The following is a 24492-nucleotide window of genomic DNA, read 5'->3' as shown; positions in this document are numbered from 1 at the left end:
TGGAACATCAAACACCTCCATAAGTTCCACCCGTAAATAGCATGAGGGGCCCAATTTCTCAGGCATCAAGGACAACTGCCCTGGGATGTTCATCCCTGGGACAGTTGCACGGGGGCTTCCACCTATGTACCGGTTTACCCTTGTATCAGTTTAATGTTATCAGTTTAATATTAATTCCAGTCATATGTTAGCTTCTTAGCATATCCCCTTTTTAGTAGCAATTTTAAAACTTTTTGTGATGAAATGCCTAATCACAACAAATGACCCAAATGACCCCTGGGGCACGCCTCCTCAAGGAAAGTGTTTGTGTCCATGGCAATAGTAGCTGAGTCACTGGTGGGTCCCAGCAGTTAGCACCTAGCTCCTGACCTGGTCCCCGGACCCCGGGCACGGCCAACACCTAGCATCTCCCGACCTCCACTATCCTGTCTACCGGCACAAGCATAATTACGAAAAGTGGTGCGTGGTGCCTTCCTAGGAAGAGAAAACAAGAAAACAAACACATGTTATCTCATGTTTCCTGCATGGTAACCTTTTCACAACACGAAAAGGGAGCCGAGTACTCTAAAAGGGAAACTTCTTTTGAGCATTACATAGGGAAATACACGGCTATCATGGCTTAAAACAAAAAGTTCTATAGAGATGAAGGGACCTCCACGGCGCAGGAACGTGAGGTTCCGTGCCATGAAGAAGGGGAAGTCCGTGAGCGTGTAGCACTACTCGAGGATAGTATCGCCCTGCTGCAACTGAAGATAGGAAAGAGGGTAAAGGTGACAACCTCAATCAACAACAATAGCAGTAGATAAGGCCTCAATCCTGGGAAGGAGGAGCATCGCCGTGTCCACCACGGACCCTCCATCCTCTCAAGAGGAAGGCGACCGACGAGGAGCTGCCACGTTAGGCACCTGCGAAGCAAGCAATGGGTATCTTTCCCTAGTGCATTGCGCAGCTTGCCCGACATCTCAGCCGCTGTAGGCACAACACATCAATAACATCCCCCATGGACGGAGATGTGAAGATGGGCCAGCCCTTTTGGCCATGGCATCCGCCATGGCTAGCGGGAGGCGCACATGGATGACGGTGTCATTGCAATCCAAGAAGAGGCCAGGGGTTGCTGCGCAGGGCTGTTCTTGAAGACCTGCTAGAGATTGATCCTCCTTGGAGAAGCCCGACAAGCATCCCGAATCCCAATCTCGGGATTGGCTCAATGGCCTCCTAGTGAAGGATGACGTCAAGCCAGCAGAGCAGCCCCGCTGGATGTGCCCTTGCTGCTAGGCAGACCTCGGGAAGTGCCGAGCCAACTCATGTTGGAGCAACAACATCCACATGAGCACTAGAAAGGGTCCCTATGGGAGGTTGTCAATGTAGTTCTGGCAGGACGCCTTCCTTTATGATGAGGCAGCCCGAGAGGTAGGTGTGGATAGATGCGTACTGTACCTGTTGCTGGGGCAGCCTCATCCTGGTTGCGGGTGGCAGCCTTTGTTGACTTCTCCACCCCTCCGAGTGGCCAACCTTGTCGGCGTGGTGGCATCGGAGCTGCCTCAGCGGCAACAAAACCCACAATACCATTGCTATCTTAGTATAGGCTTATATACGTCTATGTATGCCTTGAGATCATGCTTCATGTTATACTCTGTGCGCACATATATCTTGTATAGCTTAGTTGATCTATGCTACAGCATCGGTTCAATGGCTATTTCTATGGTGGCTTGAGCCATTGATACATTAGTCCGATATTGCTGGAGTTTTGTTAACAATGCAAGCATGGTGCTTGGATTGCTTAGCCTCATTGGATATGAGTTTGCCTCACAGGTTGCTAGGGGTAGGCCGTAGGTGGTGACAGCCTTGTTGGTCCTTCGTAATCCCCCATGTTCGGGTACACTGTAGGAGTTCGCAAATTAGCAGTAATTGTGCTGGGTGGAACCAGTATGGGTACTGTCTCCCCGTGTGTGCCTTGGTGCATAGGCCAGAGTTCTATACCATGTGTATGTATTTATGCTTGTACGATCTGTGTAGTATATAGGAAGTACATATGAGCCTAGAGCTAACTCTTAGTCCTTCTCCCTAGCTTAGTTATCTTGAGATGAATCGTGTGTGTGTCACACTACATATCTATTTATCTTACCCATGCCAAGAGTATTTTATCTATCCATCCATGGTATACTCATATGCATAGTAAACTCTTTTGACCTACCCGCCTTCCTTTCGGAAATACGATACCCTTGGGAATACTCTTGGGTGAAATGCTATAATGGTATATCCGTATGCTTGCGGATTTATTTGTGATCGTTAAACATACCAAAAATCATTTCTGGCACCGTTGCTGGGGAAGGCATTGGTTAAAAGTTTTTTACTTTGTATATGTTTATATTCATAGTTGGTAGATCTTTACTCAAGCAGGCTAACCTTGATATGTCTTCTCTATCTTTGATTTGAAGACAGGTAGTGTATGACTAGTTTTGACTTGGCGACAAATTTCACTGAGAATCCATAGTCACTTGTGAGAAGGATACGACCTTGTGTTGATCCTCCTCAGATTACTCTCTCAGCTTCCTTTGCACCATCTACGTCAACCGCTATGGCCCAGATGACTCTTCATGAGTAATCCACTCCCTTAGCCTCTCAAGTGCTGAAACACCCTGAGGTGGACACAGGGAACACAAGCTTCGAGATCAAGATGGGTTGCAGTACCATGATGCAGGCTAGCCCATTCTGTGGGAAAGCCAACAAGGACGCGAGCGCCCATCTGTAGCAGTTCTTGGAGCTCTACATCACCTTCACCATCAGATGGGTGAGTAAAGATACTATTCATCTCCGACTATTTCCTGGGAGAGTGAAGTAATGGTTCTATGCGAGCCATTCAGAGATTAATATGTGGGACAAATGCTCGGTGGCATTCCTTGCGTAGTTCTTCCTCTTGGTCAAAACCAATGACCTTCGTGGAAGGATTTTGAGTTTCCAGCAAGCAACAATTGAATCAAATCCTGAGACGTGGGAAAGGCTTCAGGAGTACATCCTGACCTGTCCTCACCATAGGATGGATAATTGGCTCATTCTTCAGAACTTCTACAATGGGTTGACTTTGATAGCACGAGGCCATGTTGATGCTGCTACTGCAGGAGCCTTCTTCCCGCTTACCATTGATGCTACTACAACATTGATCGAGAAGATGGTCTCCAACTAAGGGTGGAGCGATGAATGACTCCAACCAAGACAAAGAGGTATGCATACCATCAAGGAAGCGAACATGGTTACTGCTAAAATGGACCTCCTCATGAAGAGATTGGATGACTACACCAAAGAGAAAGCTGCCATGCCCAACACCATCCAAGCTATGAATTCTCACATGACATGTGAGGTTTGTGGAAACACTGGACACTCGGGGAATAATTGCCCCGAGACTCAGGTGTGGTAGAACCACCCAATTTAACTTGGCTAAAGTGTGCTCAACATCACCTCAAATGCGAATAGACACTTTAATCAAATTAAAATGGTAGTATGTCAGGTTTCACCCGATACAACCACGTATTTCTGATCGAAACAAGTATACAACACTTATACGAAGACAAGCCCAGAGATTACAAAAATCCAAATGAATATTACAGAGGTCCCAAATTAGTTATTACAAACTGAGTTTCAAAGCATAAAGTAGATTAGAGTTTAAAGCAGTGGAAAAATAACAATAAGTCTAACATTGATACATGATATCATGGTGAAGCCGTCCATGATATCACTCACCACGGTCCTCGCCCACCGAGGATGGATCCCACTCAACCATCCATCCCAAATGGAGCTGGCACAGCCAAGTCACACTAGCAATCAAGTCCTCAAGATCAACATTACCTGAAAACATAGCCACAAGCAAGGTCTTTTGGCTGAGGGGTTGGTTTTGCCAAAAGCTTCTAAAGTGTATCCTTACTTTCAAGTTTTAGCATCAAGTTCTAGTGGATTAACTATTCTAGGTAAGCACCTATTCTAAGCAACCATGGTAGAACAAGCAATTAAATCAGGCATCAATATTTATCATCATCCTTGTTCCTCTTCTTACTTAGTGCAGAAAGGCGGTCAAGCAATCCCAAACTGCGAGAAGCAGACTATTCGAATCGAATTTATTAACCTTGCAAGGTGGACCTAACACACATGACATATGTGTACCATGCCAGGTTCACATATATCAGCCATTTCCATCGCCCCTGCATGTGTCCAGGGCCCACTTCCCTTGGATACAATGCCCCAATAGTCCTAGAACGACATCGTACCATGGCTGCACTTGTACCCACATGATGCATCAAGGGAACCCGGTTCCAAAGAAAGCAGGGAGTATGTCCACGCCCTGGTTCCATCAGGTACTAGGCATCCTGATCCCATACTCGGTATGTATTTAGTACATTCAAACACTTGATCGCAACTCTAACACATTTCATCCTTAGCAATTTGCCTCTAAACAGAAGGGGCATCCACCATTTTCAGAACATATACCAAGCCCCGCCCATCAACCTTATGATTCCAACATAATTAGACAAGCAACTCCTATAGCTCGCGAGTGACTAGAAATCACTCGACTTTTACTGTGTCCCTATTTAGCATTGCAACTAAACAACTTATCATGCTAGTATTCAAAACATGGGTACTAGGAGCATGCAACTAATATTTCAAGCAACTCCTATGAACTTAATGCGCAAACATAAGCAATAAGATATTGTGTAACTTTAGAAACCAAGGTTATGCTCCAGGGCTTGCCTTCTTGTCCTACATTACCCTAGGGCTCTTCCGATGCTTGGCTCGGGTCTTGAGTGGTCTTGATCAGGTTCAACGCAGCAGCATAGTGTTCTTCTTCAACTTCCGAAATCAACTCATTGGTGCCGTCAGTGAGGTTAGCTTCTACATGAGATGCATATGCATAAGATTTCATTCACAAGCTCTCAGGATGTAGTTTGCTCCTCGTTAACTATAGCAAAAGAATAGGTTGCATTTTTTTACCACATTCACCTAGACAAGTTTAGAGACCTTTCTTTCTTTTTGGCCACATTCACCTAGGCAAGTTTATAACAATTCTTTTCTTCGCAAAAAAAGGTTCGTTGTGAAGAAAATATAGGTTTTACTTTGATGGTGATTGTGTACACACATAAGATTCCTAGAAACTTAGTATTCATAAAACAGAAGGTGGTGTCATGTTGGTACTATTTAGCAATCTATTTAAGAGTGATCATGTTCTGATGAAAAGCATAATTAATCATTTTAAGAGTGATCGTGTTACTGAAGAAAAGCACAATAGTTACTCGTGAGCCTACAAGTCCTAATAGTACTTATTATTAATGATTAACTAGCATGCAACATGAATAAATGTTTCAAGGAGCATCTGTTAAGATATGAACATGAAATTTTTATAGACGCTTTCCCCCTACACAAGATATTTACTGTAAGAATTTGAGAGAAATTTGACATCTACATAATTTACTAAAAAACAAACAGTGTTAAATTGCAGAATGTGAAGAATGATTTTTCTGTAGAGTTCTATCATCAGTTTGGTTCCACAAATTTTCCATAAAGGTTACCAACACTCTTCATATGCTACTGTGAATTTCTTAGGATTTTATATGCATGAGATCTATTTATTGCATAATAAGGAGATTAAACAACATGTATTTCATTAACCAATAAAAACACATAGTTCATAGGAACAAGTACTTTTACTAGTTAGGCACGATCATCAAGAATCTTACAAAATTTATCTTGCATTTTATATATTTTCCACTAATTATCATGTAAATAACAGTATTAAAACCGCAATTAGGCATTTGGATTTGAAATAGTATGAACACCATAGAATCCATTAACACAAGTTGCAGATCTAGAACATGCATGTTAAAAGGAAGTTAGCAAAATTGGTTTCACAATTTTTAGAGCACTAAATGATTTATAAGGCATTTATTGGCTTTTACACAAAATAAATCATAGTGTTAGATACAGGACAGTAATGTGCACATAAATAATTTTAAATTGAACTAAACATCATCAGAAACTCAACAAAACAAGTTTCACATTTTGCTCATTTTTCTACAATTTCTTAGACATTTTCCTAGTTTCAGTCATTTTAATCAATTTAAAACCGAAACAGAAAAACTCGTTTCGCGCTTAGGCCCTTCAATCTTTTGAAGCTTCACAACAAGGCCCTTGCATTTTACGCCTAAGACCCTAAAACAATTTTTGGTCTTGCAATGTGATCCTCGGCGGCCAGCCGGCGGTGAGGCGGTGCAAATTCGGCGGGGAGCCGTCATGGGGGTGCGGGATAAGGGTGGGGGAGTGTCGAGGGGCTCACCAGTGGTCTTTGGGCTGTAGGAGTCGAGGGCGGCGGAGGTCCAGCGAGCTGGATTGACGACGAGGCTTTGGGCACGGCGCGGGTGCTCCGTCTCCGATGAAGGCGGCGGCGGAGATGGCCGGGGAAGGGCTACGGAGGTGTCGTAAGGGGCTGGTGGCGCACCGAAGGGTTCGGGTGGCTGCGGGGGTGCTCGAAAGGGGGAATGCAATGGAGGGGTGCCAATGGCGGTTCGCGGAGCATCGGTGCGGGCGTGAAAGGGATGTTGCCGGCGAGTCTGGGCATGGCCCTTTTATGGCAGCAAACTGGCGGGAGGATAAGGCGACGCTCGGGCGCTCCTTCTCATGCATTGGTGGAGTGGTAGTGCTCGGGCAGTGGTGGCAGGAGGGGGCAGCACGCCACTAGCCGGCTGGGCGCGCGGTGTGCCGGCATGTCGTGGCCCATGGACCGGGGTTGGCTGGCAAGGATTTGTCGTGTGGAGGAGGAGATAGCACGACGCGCGAAGTGGGTAGTGCGGTGCGGGCGGTGTCTCTTTGCCGCTGGCGGTTGAGCGATGAGGTGGAGCCAGGAAGGTGGTGCCATGTGGCGACGGCATGTTCACCGTGCGGTGGTGACCGCGTCCAGTGTCGTGGCGTGCACATGCAAGGCGCGCTGGATTTTCTTCAACTTTTTGAACTAAACGATGAAAAACTTCAAATATAAAAGTTTGAGGTTGAACTATGTAGTCCAACTTCTACAAAGGCTAATAGGTGAAAATTGTGCTAGTTCTGGAGATCAATTTGTTTGAACACGTGTGGAACACCGCGCAAAGCTGATTTGAATTTGACTTGAATTCGACCCGATTTTGACCCAGTTTTTGAATGCCCTCCACTCAAAATCAGAGAAATTGCAAAATATGAAAGTTGTTCAATTTGAAATGTTCTACCACTTTTATATTGGCCAAAATTCAAGTTCTTATACAAAATCTGTTTTTAGTTTCCTACCCAAGTAAGTGCCATTTAGGGGTGTTTTTAACACTTAGAAAAATATGAAGTGTTTTTGAATTTGACACTTGGAAACTTTGATTTGTTTCTAATCTGTTTCTTAATTTCTCTTGGTTTATGCTTTTAATCACTAGGGATGTCACAGCCTACAATTTTTGGTCTTGCAATGTGATCCTCGGTGGCCGGCTGGCGGTCAGGCAGTGCATATCCGGCGGGGAGACGCCGCGGGGGTGTGGGATAAGGGCGGTGGAGTGTCGAGGGGCTCACCAATGGTCTTTGGGCTGTAGGGGTCGAGGGTGGAGGAGGACTAGCAAGGAGGCTCAACGGCGAGGCTTCGGGCGTGGTGCGGGTGCTCCGTCTCCGGCGAAGGCGGCGGTGGAAATGGCCAGGGAAGGGGCTAGGGAGGTGTTGTGAGGGGCTGGTGGCGCACCGTAGGGTTCGGGTGGCAGCGGGGGTGCTCGGAAGGGGGAGCTCGACGGATGGGTGGGAATGGTCCTCAGTGGAGTGCTGGTGCGGGAGTGAAAGGGGGGGTGCCGACAAGTCTGGGCATGGCCCTTTTATAGTGGTGCTGACGCCAGATTTTGACACGTGTTTTGAATCGGCGTCAGTGAAGGAAAAGATTGGCCGATGCGGCGGATTAGAAGCTACAGTTGGGAATCGGCCGATTGACGCTACAGTGTTTCAGCCGATTGGCGAACAGAGTTGATGAAGGTCGGCCGATTGGAAGGTTAGGGCAGCTGGGCCAATATGGGCTTAAGGTGGGCCAGAGAAGAAGATAGAAAGAGATTGGCCCATAGGAGTATGATAACCAACTTCGATACAAGTTGTGTTTGTAAATATTTGTTATCGTTTAAGATTAGAGATAGATCCTAGTCGGTTAGGAAATCAGTTGTAACAGGCTATAAATAGCCATCTCTAGAGATTTGTAAAAAACACACATCAATCAATACAAACAATGTACTTTTTCATCCTACTTTACTTTCAAGTCGGCGACTTCGCCAGGACATCTTTTTCTTTCACGAGTTCGTACGGGTTAGCAGGGCTGCATCGACACGACCTCCGGCCGATTCTGTAAGTTTTGCTGATCGAGTAATGTCTAAGCTTTAACTTCGGGCACATCGTTGTCATTTCATTTAGATTTATTTACCAGTTATCGATATTAATTAGAATTATAGGTTTTATCTATTGTTTTAGTTTTATCATCAGTTATCCAGCTTGAGATTCGAACTGTCGCTTCATTATTGTTATTCTTATTCGCCACCATATAGCCGATTAGATCTGTTTCAAGTGTCTCATTTGTAGCATTGTTTAGCCTATTCTAGTAGTTTTTTGCAATTGCTACATGATTATCGGCTGCTCTATAGCCGGTCATCTCCCATTAAATCGGCCGATTCGCTAATACGCTTTTTGAGATAGATCGGAACTTTAGCCAATCGAAACCCGTGGAATTTAATACGTTTCTTTCCTTGTCAATCAACAGGTCAGATTGACTTGCACGCTGCGCGAACTGCACCAGGGCGATAACCCGAACATGAGTTAAGCAGATTCTCCCGGGTCGTGTGTCCGACGCTGAGGATCATCGGCCGATTTTTAGTGCCAACACACTTTTGGCATGCCCGGTGGGACCAATAAAACATTCAACATGTCGAAAGCTACTGAAATCTCTTAAGATAACGTCATCAAAGTTACGGAAGCAGATCTCAAGGATGACTAGAAAGAAGAACTGGCAAGACACCTAGAAGAATATAGGAAGACATGCTTGCAATCTTTCAGTCATACCAGAAGTGGGGAGACCATCAAGAAAGCTCCACTTCCAACTTCCCACCAGATCAGCGTCGCTGAGGACTCGAGGAAGATGTCCGATATGATTCAACAGTCCATTTACCAAGCTTTCATCGACCAATCCTCAGTAATGACCAACACGGTATACAATGCCGTCATCAGTTCCCTGGTCAGCGGAGTAGCTCAGGGGTATTAGGGGCCAGTGTACGCCCCACCCATCATAGCTCCAGTCAGAGGCTTACTAGGCTCATCCCACTCGGCTCCTCAGCCGATACCAATGCAACATGGAGGATACAATGCCTCAATGCCCCTAGGGTATAACGGTACGCCATGCAATAGCAGCCGGACCAGATCAGCCAGTCGGTTACAGACAATCTCCGGTCCAAGCTTCTTTCCAGTCAGCTAGTCAGCTGACGGTCCCGCAATATAAATCAGCTTCATCAGAAATTGGCAGGGGGGCAAACACGGCGGAAACACTCAGAAGTGCGACGTCGATGATGCTATATGATGGGACGGCAGATTCTCTATGCCACCAATTGTCAACTGCTCAGCCGGCCACACAATCGCAAAATCCGCCACACGCTCTGATCCATCACCCAGCCATTGCACCACCGGTCTAGCAACATGTGCCGATTTCTCAACCAGTCATTCATCAGCAGTAGGTGGATTGGACCGCAAGGATAGCGGAAGTAATTCAAGATTAGTTCGGGTTAAAACCGAAGGTGCAAACCTACACGTACAAGACGCCATACCCGCCTGCTTACGACCTACTGTCATCTCCCCATCAGTACAAGGTTCCCGATTTTACCAAGTTTTCGGGGCTGGATGACACTTCAACCATGGAGCACGTAAACAGATTCATCATCCAGTGCGGAGAGGCCACCACACAAGATGCTCTGCGAGTGCGTTTGTTCTCCTCATCCCTATCCGGATCGGCCTTCCAGTGGTTCACTACGCTACCGCCTAATTTCATTGTTACTTGGGCCAATCTGGAGAAGCAGTTCCATAAGTACTTCTACGAGGGAGTCCACAAGATGAAGGTCTCAGATTTGACCAGCCTCAGGTAGAGGAGCGACGAACTAGTAACTAGTTACGTGCAGAGGTTCAGAGAGGTCAGAAATAAGTGCTACACCCTAATCCTAACTGATGCTCAGCTGACCGATATCGCCTTCCAAGGTCTCCTGCCACACATCAAAGAGAAGTACGCCTCCCAGGAGTTTGAAAGCTTATGTCAAATCGTTCATCGACTGGCTGGTCAAGAGGTGCGCCCTTTCGACCAACGGAGGAATTTTTAGAAAAAAGTGGCATACTTGGAGGGGTCTGAATCTGAAGAGGAAGCGGAAATCGGCCTAGCAGAATGGGTAAAAGGGAAGAAGCCGATATCATACCCATTCGAAAAGAAGGAACCAGAAGCATTCGGCTTTGATATGTCAAAGGCCGACAAAATTTCTGATTTACTTCTCCAGGAGGGCCAGATCAAGCTTTCACCTTATCACACGATAACATCGGCCGAGCAGCTCAAAAAGATGAAATATTGCAAATGGCACAATGCCATGTCTCATGACACAAATGAGTGCAAGATCTTCCGACAGCAAATACAATCGGCCATTGAGCAAGGCAGACTCAAGTTCGAGGTCCCGACAAAGCCAGTAAAGCCAATGAAGATTGATCAGCATCCTTTCCGTGCTAACATGGTTGATACAGGAAATAACGCACTCCAAACCAAGGTGCTGATGTCAGAATCGGCTAAGAGAAGCGGCACCATGGACCCCAGAAATTAGGCTACGGTTGAGGATGTCAAATGGAAAAGACGGGTCGAAGACGAGGGCAAAGGATCGGGAAGATCACATAGACCTATCACCTCCCAATTCTTACTCAACAAGTATCAGGGGCAGCAAGAAAGTTCAAGACATTGCAAAGAGATGATGCGCCGACACGAAGATCACTGGTAGTGCCCGTTCTTCGTCCACTGCTGGGAAAACAACCTCAGGTTACCATCAGCCGATAATTGCTCTGAGTGCAGCGGTCCATATCACAACAGTCGCCCGTTCAAGAGGTCACGCTCCAGAGATAGAGGGTTAGAGCCGATCAGCAGAAACTGGCACGAACAAGAAGATCGACGTCTTTCAGTGCGTGATCGGCTGGGGGGCAAAATTGACCAGTATGATCGGCCGGGGGGTAGAGTTGACCAATGCGAACGACTGGGGGGCAGGACCAGCGCACATGATCAGCTAGAAAAGATGGCCGACGCCATGGTGTCAGATGAAAACCCCCTAGGGCAAGAACCAGACTTGGAGCATGCAAAACTGCTGGTCAAACCGGTGAACCCCAGATGGTGCCTCGACGGCTTGAGCAAATCCCAGAAATGAAGAATCCAACGTCTTCACCAATGGGAACAACAGGAAGAAGAACAGAGGTCGATGATGGATAAGAAGGATGACAGGTCTCGAGTCTGGCACCCCAAAAGAAGAACCGATGAGGTAGACGACAATCAGGAATCAGCAGCTGACGTCAGCATGGTTTTCATCTTGTCGATGGAGTTCATGGCTCCTGCCAATCGGGACAATGCAACAAGGATAGAAGAGCAAATGGTGCAATTAACTTTGGAGCCAATGACAGCCACTTTTGAGAAACCCGAGGATGAAAAGCGACAACAGCCCTATTCCTCAAAGGACATGTCAACGGGCGACCTGTCACCAGGCTACTAGTAGATGGAGGCGCTGCGGTCAATATCATGCCGGTATGCCATGTTCCGAAAATTGGGCAAAAGTGACAAAGATCTGATCAACATGGACATGATGCTCAAGGACTTCGAAGGTAGTAAGACCCTACCCACTACTTTGTTTATCATTAAGGGCAAAGGGTCCTACAACATGTTGCTCGGTCGCGAATGGATACACGTGAATTGCTGCGTCCCGTCTACAATGCACTAGTGCCTCATCCAGTGGGTCGGCGACAACATCAAGATAGTCACCGTCAATTCTACCTACAGTGTTGCCATGGCCGATGCGCAATAGTGGAGCTGCAAACACGTCAAGTACATATCTGGCTGAACCTGGGACACCGATTTCCTAAGGGTGTCCGATTTTGGCCTACAGCCGATCCGAGCAGTCAACTCTGAAGAATCAGATTAGATGGATCAGTTTGTCTAGGAAGACAGGAAGCTTGGGCACGGATTTACGTCGGCTGATTCATTGGAGATGGTGGACTTAGGACATGGCAGCAAGCCAAGGCCGACGTATATTAGTGCTAGCTTGGATCCCGAGTCCAAGTGTAAACTGACAAGCTTATTGAAAGAGTTTAAATATTGCTTTGCTTGGGAATACCATGAGATGCCTAGTCTAGACCGGTCCATTGTTGAACACCGGTTGCCTATAAAACCAGGATATCGGCCATATCAGCAACCCGCACGACGGTGCAACCCTAAAATTCTACCTGATATAAAGGCCGAGATTACAAGATTGATTGAAGCAAGATTTATTCGGCAGTGCTGTTATGCCAAGTGGATTTCTAATATCGTACCCGTATACAAGAAAAATGGAAAGTTGCGCGTGTGCATTGACTTCAGGAACCTTTATCAGGATACGTCGATGGATGGGTATCCGATGCCGACAGCCAATGTTTTGATAGATGCCGCCGCAGGACATAAAGTCATCAATTTCATGGACGGTAATGCTGGGTACAATCAAATATTAATGGCGAAGAAGACATTTCAAAGACGGCTTTCAGGTGTCCGGGTCACCTCGGTTTATTCGAGCGGGTGGTGATGACCTTCGGATTAAAAAATGTCGGCGCTACATATCAACGGGCTATGAATTATATTTTTCACAAGCTTATTGGTGTACTGGTGGAAATCTACATCAATGATGTCGTGGTCAAGTCAAAAGGACATCAGGAACATCTGGCCGATTTGCGAGAAGTATTGGAGTGCACAAGGAAGCATGGATTGAAGATGAACCCAAATAAATGTGCCTTTGGTGTTTCAGCTGGACAATTTCTAGGATTTCCATGAGCGCGGGATAGAAGCCAATCGGAAGATTATAGCTGCCATCAATAAAGTTGTGGCCCCACAAAACAAAACTTAGCTGCAGTCCCTAATCGGCAAGGTCAACTTTATCAGAAGATTCATATCCAACTTGTCAGGGCGTATTCAAGCTTTCACTCCTTTGTTAAAATTGAAACCTGACCAGGAATTCGTGGGGGGGAAGAACAACAAAAAGCGCTGGAAGACATCAAGCAATATCTGATTTCACCACCTGTGTTGGTCCCACCTGTGATTTCACCAACAAGACATTTAGACTATACTTATCGGCCGATGAACAGGCTATCAGATCAGCGCTGGTACAGGAGTTCTAGGGAAAGGAACGAGTAATATATTATGTCAGCAGAAGACTCTTGGATGCCAAAACAAGATATTCCCCAGTAGAACGGCTGTGCCTATGTCTGTATTTCTCATGTACCAAGCTCAGGCACTACCTGTTATCGGCAGAATGCATAGTCGTATGCAAGGATGATGTAGTAAAATACATGCTGTCATTACCAATTTTGAAAGGGAGGATTGGAAAATGGATCCTAGCTCTGTTAGAGTTTGACCTAAGGTATGAATCATCCAAAGCTGTCAAGGGCCAAGTAATGGCCAATTTCGTGGCTCAGCATTGTGGACCCGAAGTCGCTGTCGTTGAACCAGTTCCATGGACTCTATACTTCGACGGTTCTTCGTGTGGGGCCGGATTAGGAATCGGTATCATCCTCATATCACCTCGGGGGGGCAAGTTATGATTTCTCTTTGCCGATAGAGGCATCCGCGACCAATAACCAGGCGGAATACCGAGCCATCCTAAAAGGTATTCAATTATTGAGAGAGGTCAAAGCCGATGCGGTGGAGATTTTTGGGGATTCCATGCTCATTGTGGATCAATTGACAGGGAGATCTGAGTGCAAAGATGATGTCTTAAGGATTTACTATGAAGATTGCCTCCAACTTTTAAAGAAATTCAAGTCTGCGGTTATTGAGCATATTCCCAGAAATTACAATGAAGAGGCCAATAGGCTTGCCCAACACGCGTCCGGGTATCGGCCGATTCAAGGTGCCATGACTCTGGAGCTTGCGGCCGACGATTGGTAAAAGGAGATTGCTGATTACTTGAAAGATCCATCCAAGAAAGTGGATTGGCGAGTATGTTTTCAGGGCACGAAATATGTGTTACTCGAAGATGATTTGTTTTACCGGACGATTGATGGGGTTCTGCTCAAATGCCTTGGAACGGAAGAAGCAAAGGTTCTGATGGGAGCAATTCATGAGGGCGTGTGCGGGGCTCATCAATCGGCTCACAAAATGAAGTGGATGATCAGGAATATTGGGTATTATTGGCCGACGATACTCGAAGATTGTTTTAAATATTATAAAGGATGTCAAGATTGTCAGAAGTTTGGCAACGTGCAGCGAGCACCAGCCTCGGCTATGAACCCAATAATTAAGCCATGGCCGTTTAGGGGTTGGGGAATAGACCTCATCGGACAAATTTATCCTCCATGAAGCAAGGGACACAAGTTCATATTAGTGGCCACTGATTACTTTACCAAGTGGGTGGAGGCAATTCCCTTAGAGACCGTGACATCAGCCGCCATGATCGATTTTGTGAGAGACCACATTATTTATCGGTTCGGTATCTCTCAAACCATCACAACTGATCAAGGGACTATGTTCACGTCGAGAGAGTTTGAAGAGTTCAACACTGATATGGGAATTAAATTGTTGAACTCTTCTTCGTATTATGCCCAAGCTAACGGTCAGGTTGAATCATCTAATAAGGGAATAATCAAGTTGATCAAGAGGAAGATAGAGGACTAGCCCAAAAGGTGGCATGCATCCTTGACTGAATCTTTATGGGCATACCGGATGGCCTGTCATGGAGCTACTAAGATATCTCGTTATCAATTGGTGTACGGTCACGAGGCAGTATTGCCTTGGGAGTTAAGGACGGGGTCCAAATGCACGGCGCTTCAAGATCAGTTGACAGCTGATGATTATTCACTCCTCATGAAAGGAGAGCTTGACGATTTGGCAGGTCAGCGATTGAGGGCCCTGATCTGCATCGAAGAGAACAAGAAAAGGGTGGCCAGGTGGTACGACAAGAAGGTCAAGGTCAAGCAATTCTCCCAAGGAGATTTGGTGTGGAAGTTGGTGCTGCCGATAGGGTCTAAAGATCCCAAATTTGGTAAATGGTCGCCTACTTGGGAATGGACGTATAGAATCGGCCGATGCGCTCTGGGAAATGCATACATACTAGAAACAATCGAAGGAGAGGAATTCACAAGAGCTTTAAATGGGAGATATCTAAAGAGATATTACCCTAACATATGGGTAGATGTGTAGCCGACGATATGGAATGTCGAGATGTTGTGGCCGACTCCTATGACTCGTGTTCAAATAGCCAATGTGAGGAGACATCACCTCGAGGATGGAATCTTTGACCAGTATGGCCAATTCATTATTCGGTACAGTAATAGGATACATCGCCGACATGGTACAAGTCACCCTTAGACTAAAAAGTACCAATACATTCATTAACCACGTTTTTTCTTAATCTCTCTCTCTCGATCCGGCCTAGTTCTATTAAGAGGCGGGTGCTCTTTTCCTCTAGATCTTCCATGGTGGCTTCAACCGCAACCTGACGAGGAAGTTGGTGGCTTCTGTCGAGAGGCGGATGGGATGTCCCTACCATGGCATCCTCAAGGACGACCTGATGAGGAAGCTGGTGACTCTTCTCGATTGGCGGCCGCCTGGAACAGTTGGTGTCCATGTGATCCAGGATCTTCTGGACATGAGCGGGGATATGATCTTTGATTTCTTTGTGGTGAGCCCTGATCAGATCTCTGTCTGCCTGCATCAGCGGTTCGTCAGAGTGCATAACCTCGATGGCTCGTTCCAAGCCAGGACTAAGGCATCTCAGCTGAAAGGTAACAAACAACCACCCACCATCAGATTGATTGAAATGTCAGATTGAGGAACAAAGGAAGATTTTGTACCTGATTGACGGAGAAAGAAGAAGAAGAAGAAGACATCTCGGCGCCTAGTCTAAGAGTATGGAAATCAGACTACTTGAGGAAAAGAGGATGGGTGAGGTGTGAATGCCTTTAGAAAGCAATACGGGGGTCTCATACTTATAGAAAGAAAAAGATGAGAGGTTGGTAAGACGCGTCCCATCGGGGTAAAGGATCATTAAATGAAAAGGCTGCCACAGAGGACGGTCCAAGTTTGAATCCGGACATCAACGGTAAGAGAACATTAAATGTTTATACAGAACATTCAGCGTTTTTACAATTCACCCAAGGAGGGCATTAATGGCTACAATCGCTCGCTGCCTAACCTGATCAGCCGAGTCTAAAGTCCTCTGGTCATCGTCAGCCGATCCAGGGACTTCTGGCATGTGACGATGAAGTTTGATTGCTTCATGGGCCAGGTTCTGCCTCTCTTGCTTCAAATCAGCGATGACAGATGGGAGGTCTTAGAGTTTCTTCTCTTCGGCAGTTATGGCCTTGGTCACCTACTCCATCTCCTTGGCAAGCTCTGCCCTTCGCCATTTTAGGCGGTCTATGGCGCTGATGATATCTAGGTGAGAGTTTTCGAGGAAGCTAATTATTTGGTGCACGTTTTGAGCTCGGTGCTTATAGGAGTTCTCCTCTTCACGTGCTTTTGCTAATTTGGCACGATCGGCCATGTGTCGTAAAGCTCTAAACATCGGGATCCACATTGACTCGATATATGCTGCGGGTGCCAGAGCTTCTTCTGCCTCTTTTGGGATTTGACCTCTGATTTCGCTGAAAAGCTGTCGAATCGGCGAGGCGTCTTCCACCAGTCGGCCGATATCATCTTGGAGGAGGATCCGTATGCTCTGGAGCTTGGCGCAGACTTCATCAGGGATTGAACTCAGTGCAACTTGGCGCGAGGCGACCTCCTCATCATCAGAAAGTGCAACCGCAAAGGAAAAGAGACTGTTGTTGGGGGTATCCTGCTCCTAAGAAAAATAAACAATAAAGAGATGGGTTAGCCGACTATAATAGAAAATCGGCCGATGGGAAAAGAGACTGTTGTTGGATGTCAAGTATCTTACCTCCTTAAAACGGATTTCTTCTTCTTGTGCCGATGGGAGTGCTACCCTCATCTCGGGAATTGGCACAACTGGCTTGTCGGAGGAAGACGATTCGACGATTATCGGCGCCGTACTTGGGCCGGCCTCCTGGAAAGGTACAAGAAACTGATCTTTATAAGTATAAGGCAAATGATTAAGTCTGATGATAGATAATGACTGCTATACCTTTGTGAGTTGTCCGGCCGATGGTTGTTGAAAGGGCACAATCAACGTACCCAGGGTAGCCTGCATTAGGAATCAGTTAGATTTTGATTAAGGAATAAGAAATTTGATTTAAATAGATATTCTCTACCTCAGTGGGAGGGATTGCTGGTGTCCCGATCTCTGCCTGGAATGTGGCCGATTGCTGCGGAGATTGTAATGGGGAGATTTGCGTAGCCTAACAGAAAGAAGAAGTTAATGCCGGTAGAATACTTAGAAGAAAGCGAGGCGTATGAAGTTACCTGAACAGCTTCTAGCAAGAATGATGCAGCAGCTGCTCCAGCTTCTGTAGCAGCCTGGGGGTCGACTTCTTCGATAACCAGCAGGGTCAGCGCAGCTAAAGATTTAGCCGATGCCACCGCCGACTGATCGGCCGATTCTATGTGGGCGCGCACTCGACGGCTCGTCTTCTTTGTAGACGTTATCTTCAGCTTCTATTTTGATCGGCCAGTGGTGATGTCCTTGATGGTTGGGGCCTGAAAGCCGATAAGCAAGAATGATGTATACAGGTGTCGATTTTCTATTGGCTTGCCGCTTCGGCTGCGCATTGGAGGAAGTTGGCTTCCAGACTATAAAGGGAAATAAAAGTTAGCGATAAATTCATAGCATAAAAGAAATGACATTGAAATCGGCTGAGAAGAGGGCAGTACCGCTGCATTTGGGTTGATGTTGTCAGGATCCAGGTCATTGCAATATGTTGCGGGGGATACACAGAAGAGATGTTGCTTCCATTCTCCCCACCATAATTTAAATTGTTGGACAGCAAAAGGAGCTACCACCCAGTTATTTAGATCAATGGTACTGAAGTCTGGCACTAAACTGCACAGCCGATTATAATCAAGACCCTTGGTGAGCTCATCCCGAAACTTCACGCGGCCGGCAAAGTAAATCCGAATCGGCAGTTGACCAAGGCCGAGCTGTCGTGCTGCAACCGACAGATTATAAAGGTCATAAGTTGGAGAATCCTTCCCAGAAAAGAAGTTCACTGGTAGGATCCCCGGTTTGATCAAGACATTTGTGAGCTCATTGTCAAAGGAGTTGGTCGTCGAGTCAAAGCAGAAGGGAAGCTCAAAAAGTGGCTCGGCTCTTTGGTATGGGTACCAACTTGTAGTTTCTTCACTGAAGCTGTTGTAGAAGCATCTGAAATACTCGGCTGTCTGGGTGGGGGTGAACTGGCTGCCAGGAAAGGCTGATGCCACTTCACCAAAAGAGGTGCACCGTCATCGTACCGTAGGGTTTTCCTCCGATTCAATGTTGGGGAATGTTTTGGTCTCTATTTGCTGCTAGAAAACCTTACTCATGTATAGATTGAGCCAGAGAGTGATGAACCACCAGGGACCACCAGGATTACCAATCAGCTCTCCGGTTGACAGTTTCACAGTGATTTGATGCATCATGTGGTAGGCCGATCCTAATAGGTGTTTCCCTAGAGGGATAGTGGATCCTCTTGCTAGGGCTTCGGCCAGAGCTTGTGTATTAGAAGAAGGGCCGACTGCTTTGCCGCAAAAGAAATGCTTCTCTAACCACATCGTTAGGAAGGCTGCATATTCTCTCTCTCCAATCGTCCCGGTCTTCATGTTTTTGTTGATATACCCCTTCCACCCGCCAATTCCTTTCGTCTCCAGCCGATGGGTCAGCTTGATCAGATAATCAAAAGGTGTATCAGGGGAGGAAATGTTGAGACCGGTCAACATTAGAACAGCTGCCAGAGTTGGGGTCATGGGTCCGTGTCCAAAAAGAAACGCATTAAGCGTGTCAGACCAAAAATAAGAAGCTGCTATCACCAAGGGTTCATTCTTCTCCATCTGGGACAAGGACAGATTTATGCATTGGCCGATTTTTAGTTCGTCCCAGAGAACTCTTTTGGAGTTGACTATTCTTTGATACTATTCTTTCCAGCCAACAGTTTCATTTGGCCAAGATCTAAATGCTCCTATCCACTGGTTTAAATCCATGGGCGATTGCTTAAAAGGAATCCTATGGGTTTCTAGATTGATCAGATCAGTCGTGTTTGGATTGCCCATAGGGCCTAGGCTGATAAGGCCAGTTGCATCAGAAAAGCGGATGGTCATTTGCTGTCTGATCACGTAAGGAAGATAAAAAGGAAGAACTAAGAATAGATCTAAAAAGATGCATGAGCAGTGAAAAGTAAAGGGTAAAGTTTTGGGTGTTTACCTCTGGAATGAAGCTCATGGTCACCGATGGAGTCACCGATGGAGCTGCCATTGAAGAAAGTGAAGCAGGATGAAGACGAGAGAAAGATCGCCGGAGAGATGCGACCGGGAGGCAAAGGGGCGCTAGGATGTGATGGAAAATGATTCACCGGGGAAAGGAGAGTTGCTGAGCTCGTGGAGAAGAAGCGGAGGAGAATGCTGGTATTTAAAGACGAACCGAGAGAAGGGGTAAAGGCGAGATTTTTACCACGCCGTCTACACGAATTTTGGAGGAGCTGTTGTCTCAGACGCCCAGTTCGAAAAGATTGCAATCATCAGGTAGAAGACTACGAAACAGAAAGGGGTTTTTGCCGCGCTTGTTTCGGAGACAAAGTTAAAAAAGAATTTGGAAGTAAAAGTTATATTTTACTCTAAAACTGGGGGGCATGTGTTGACACGTGTTTTGAATCGGCGTCAGGGAAGGAAAAGATTGGCCAATGTGGCAGATTAGAAGCTACAGTTGGGAATCGGGCGATTGATGCTACAGTGTTTCGGCCGATTGGCGAACAGAGTTGATGAAGGTCGGCCGATTGGAAAGTTAGGGCAGCTGGGTCAATATGGGCTTAAGGTGGGCCAGAGAAGAAGATAGAAAGAGATTGGCCCGTAGGAGTATGATAACCAACTTCGATACGAGTTGTGTAATATTTGTTATCGTTTAAGATTAGAGATAGATCCTAGTCGGTTAGGAAATTAGTTGTAACAGGCTATAAATATCCATCTCTAGAGATTTGTAAGAAACACACATCAATCAATACAAACAATGTACTTTTTCATCATACTTTACTTTCAAGTCGGCGACTTCGCCAGTACATCTTTTTCTTTCACGAGTTCGTATGGGTTGGCAGGGCTGCATCGACACGATCTCTAGCCAATTCTATAAGTTTCGCTTATCGAGTAATATCTAAGCTTTAACTTCGGGCGCATCGCTGTCGTTTCGTTTAGATTTAATCACGAGTTATCGATATTAACTAGAATTATAGGTTTTATCTATTGTTTTAGTTTTATCATCAATTATCCAGCTTGAGATTCGAACTGTTGGCTTCATTATTATTATTCTAATTCACCACCATATTCCCTTTGCCTCACGATATTTTGGTCTAGCTTCAAGCCGACCGCTCATTCTCGATCCTGTGATTCGGAATCCCTTTGTAGATTAACTCGTAACCGTACATAGCATGGCCATGCTTTTCCGTATCCGATCACTCGAGGGGCCCAGAGATATCACTCTCAATCAGAGAGGGGCAAATCCTATCTTGATTGACCATGCCTCATAGCATGCTTCCTGACAAACCCGAGAGCTACCTTTTTAACTACCCTGTTACGGTGTAGCGTTTGATAGCCCCTAAGTAAGTTGATCCACATCTTGAGTACATATGACAATCTCAAGTCTAAGGACAAAGTGTACATGTTGTGTAAAGAGAGAACTACTTCTCATGTTGGGTCAGTTCTAGCACATGTCTCTACATATTCCTACATTATTAGTTTGACATCTCCATGTCTATGACTTGTGAAACATAGTCATCAACTAATATATGTACTAGTCTAATATTCATGTGTGTCCACACATGAACTCCGACTAGGGACAACTTTTAGAATAACCATACAAGTAAAGAGTTCTACATACAGTTCACATAATTGCAGATCAATTCAAGTAGCCTTTAATGGATATTCAATGAACGCAATATACAAATCATGGATACAATCAGATATGATCATCTCTATGATTGCCTCTTGGGCATACCTCCAACAATCTCCCACTTGCACTAGAGTCAATCCATAATATATCTAATACCCATAGCTCTTATGTGCGCATCATGCTTAGATTGCGGGAGAGGCTTTGTCAATGGATCAGAAATATTCAAATCTGTCTGTATTTTGCATATCTTGATCTCACCCCGATTAATGAAGTCTCTAATGAGATGAAATGGCCGCATAACGTGTTTGTTCTTCTGGTGATTCCTTGGCTCCTTTGCTTGCGCAATTGCCCCATTGTTATCACAGTAGAGATTCAATGGGCTGGACGCATTTGGGAATACACCAAGCTCAATAAGGGAATTCCTTATCCAAACACCCTCCTACGTAGCTTCTGAAGCCGCGATGTACTCGGCTTCTGTCATAGAATAGGCCACCGTCTCCCACTTGGAACTCTTCCAACTAACAACACCACCATTTAGCATGAATACAAATCCTGATTGTGACTTTGAATCATCTCTGTCGGTTTGGAAACTAGCATCAGTGTAACCTGTTACAACGAGCTCCTCCTCACCTCCATAGACAAGGAACATATCTTTAGTCCTTCTCAAGTACTTAAGAATATTTTTCACCGCTGTCCAATGACTCTCACCTAGATCAGACTGGTGTCTACTTGTCATACTTAGCGCATCTAAAACATCTGGATGAGTACTTATCATTACATACATGATAGATCCAATAGCTGAGGCATATGACACTCTACTCATGCGATCCCGCTCACTAGCAGTCGAAGGACACTGAGTCTTGCTAAGATGTATGCCATGTGACATAGGCAAGAACCCTTTCTTCGCATCTTCCATGCTGAACTGCTTCAACACTTTGTCAATGTATGTATCTTGGCTTAATCCTATAAGCCTTCTCGATCTATCTCTATAGATCTTAATGCCTAGAATATATGCCGCTTCCCCTAAGTCCTTCATCGAAAACTATTTTTTAGTGAAGTCTTTATGGACTCAAGCATAGGAATGTTATTTCCAATCAGCAATATGTCATCCACATATAAGATTAGAAATACTATAGAGCTCCCACTAACCTTCTTGTAAACACAAGACTTTTCTTCGTTCGTGGTGAAGCCAAACCCTTTGACCACTTCATCAAAACAAATGTTCCAACTCCTAGATGCTTGCTTCAATCCATAAATGGATCTCTGAAGCTTGCATACTTTTCCAGCATTTTTCGGATTGACCAAACCCTCAGGCTGTATCATATACACGTCCTCAGTTAGGTTTCCATTCAGGAAAGCTGTCTTGACATCCATCTGCCATATCTCATAATTGAAATATGCAGCTATAGCTAGAATAATCCGAATGGACTTAAGCATCACTACGGGCGAGAAGGTCTCATCATAGTCAACTCCTTGAACTTGTCGAAATCCTTTTGCAACAAGTCGTGCTTTATAGATCTGAACATTTCCATCCATGTCCTTTTTCTTTTTATAGATCCACTTGCACTCTATGGCTTTAAGACCATCAGGCGGGTCAACCAAGTTCCAAATTTGATTGTCTCCCATGGACTAATATGCCTACATTATTAGTTTGACATCTCCATGTCCATGACTTGTGAAACATAGTCATCAACTAATATATATACTAGTCTAATATTCATGTGTGTCCACACATGAACTCCGACTAGGGACAACTTTTAGAATAACCATACAAGTAAAGAGTTCCACATACAATTCACATAACTGCAGATCAATTCAAGTAGCCTTTAATGGATATTCAATGAACATAATATACAAATCATGGATACAATCAGATATCATCATCTGTATGATTGCCTCCTGGGCATACCTCCAACAGGTGGGCCTTTATTTTCGTCCACACATATGGCAGGTCTTTCTTTCACAAGCTAAGAGATCTAATCCTGGTCTATGTCATCCTAGTGTCGCCTCCCCTCCTTCTTCGCAGGACTCCTCTCCTCCGCTTCTCCTCGCGTGATGTTGCCGTGCGACCACCGTCTGCCGTCGTCTTCCCTAGCGCGCGATGATCCATTCGGGCTCCAATTTGGGCCCAGTTTCTGTGATGATATGTGAATTTTTGTCACAGATTTGCAAATGGTCCATTCATGCTCAAATTTGTGCCCAGTTTCTGTGACGAACATCGGTAACCGTCATAGATTGAAAATAAAAATCGTCACGAATTTGATACTATACTCAACAGTTTTGTAAAAATAAATATATTTTCTTTTTTATTTTCAACTCAGCTCCCATTTACTCATGGGCTTTCTTTTTTTACCTAGCCTCCATCTTCTTAAGTGGGCTAACAACATAAATTTTGCGGAGCAGAAAAAAATCAGAAAATAGGGTGCAAAATAGCGCAACCGGCAAGCTAAAATGGTAAAATCAGGAGAAAAAGAGTAAAATGAAAAATTTGGAAAAAAAGGAGAGAGAAACATGCAAAGTCTAGGAATTGATCATGGAACCTCCTGACTCGGAACCACCACACTTACCACGGAGCTACATGTTCCTTGGTTTAGATTTTAGGTATTTAATAATTTTTAACACAATTTGTTGCACTGTTGCTTCCGTGGCAACCCTTGGGCAAGCACGCCATGTCACTCGGCCATCGGCCGCGCCACATCACCGGCCCCCGCCGCGTGCCACGTCACCTGGCCACGCCGCGCACGCCACATCACCCGGCCACCGGCCGCGCGCGGACGCCAAGTCACCGGCCGCGCGTGGATGCCAAGTCACCGGCCCCCAGCCACGTCACCCGACCACGGTGCCTGGCACGCCCCCCGCCACATCACCTCACCACAGGCTGGGCGATGCACCAGGCGACCCAGGCACCAGCGTCGCACCATGCGGCCCACCAGGCGGTCTGCTCACCAGCCGACCCAGGCACCCGTGAAAAATGGCAAAAATACATTGGTGGCCAAGGGAATCAAACCTATGACCTCTGATGCAGTCCACACATGCCTTACCACTAGGCTACTAGATCACATGTGATTTGTTATTGCGCAATCGCTTTCTATATAACATAACACTGATCAATAGATTTGGATTGAAGAACACATGAATAGTTGATCTTTCTCTTTTTAATCTAGAATCAAAATTTGTAGCTAGTATTTCTCCGTCATACATTATCCAA

This window comes from Setaria viridis, chromosome 3 (genome assembly GCF_005286985.2).
Source record: "Setaria viridis chromosome 3, Setaria_viridis_v4.0, whole genome shotgun sequence".
Classification (NCBI taxonomy): Eukaryota; Viridiplantae; Streptophyta; class Magnoliopsida; order Poales; family Poaceae; genus Setaria; species Setaria viridis.
This window is presented reverse-complemented; position numbering follows the sequence as displayed.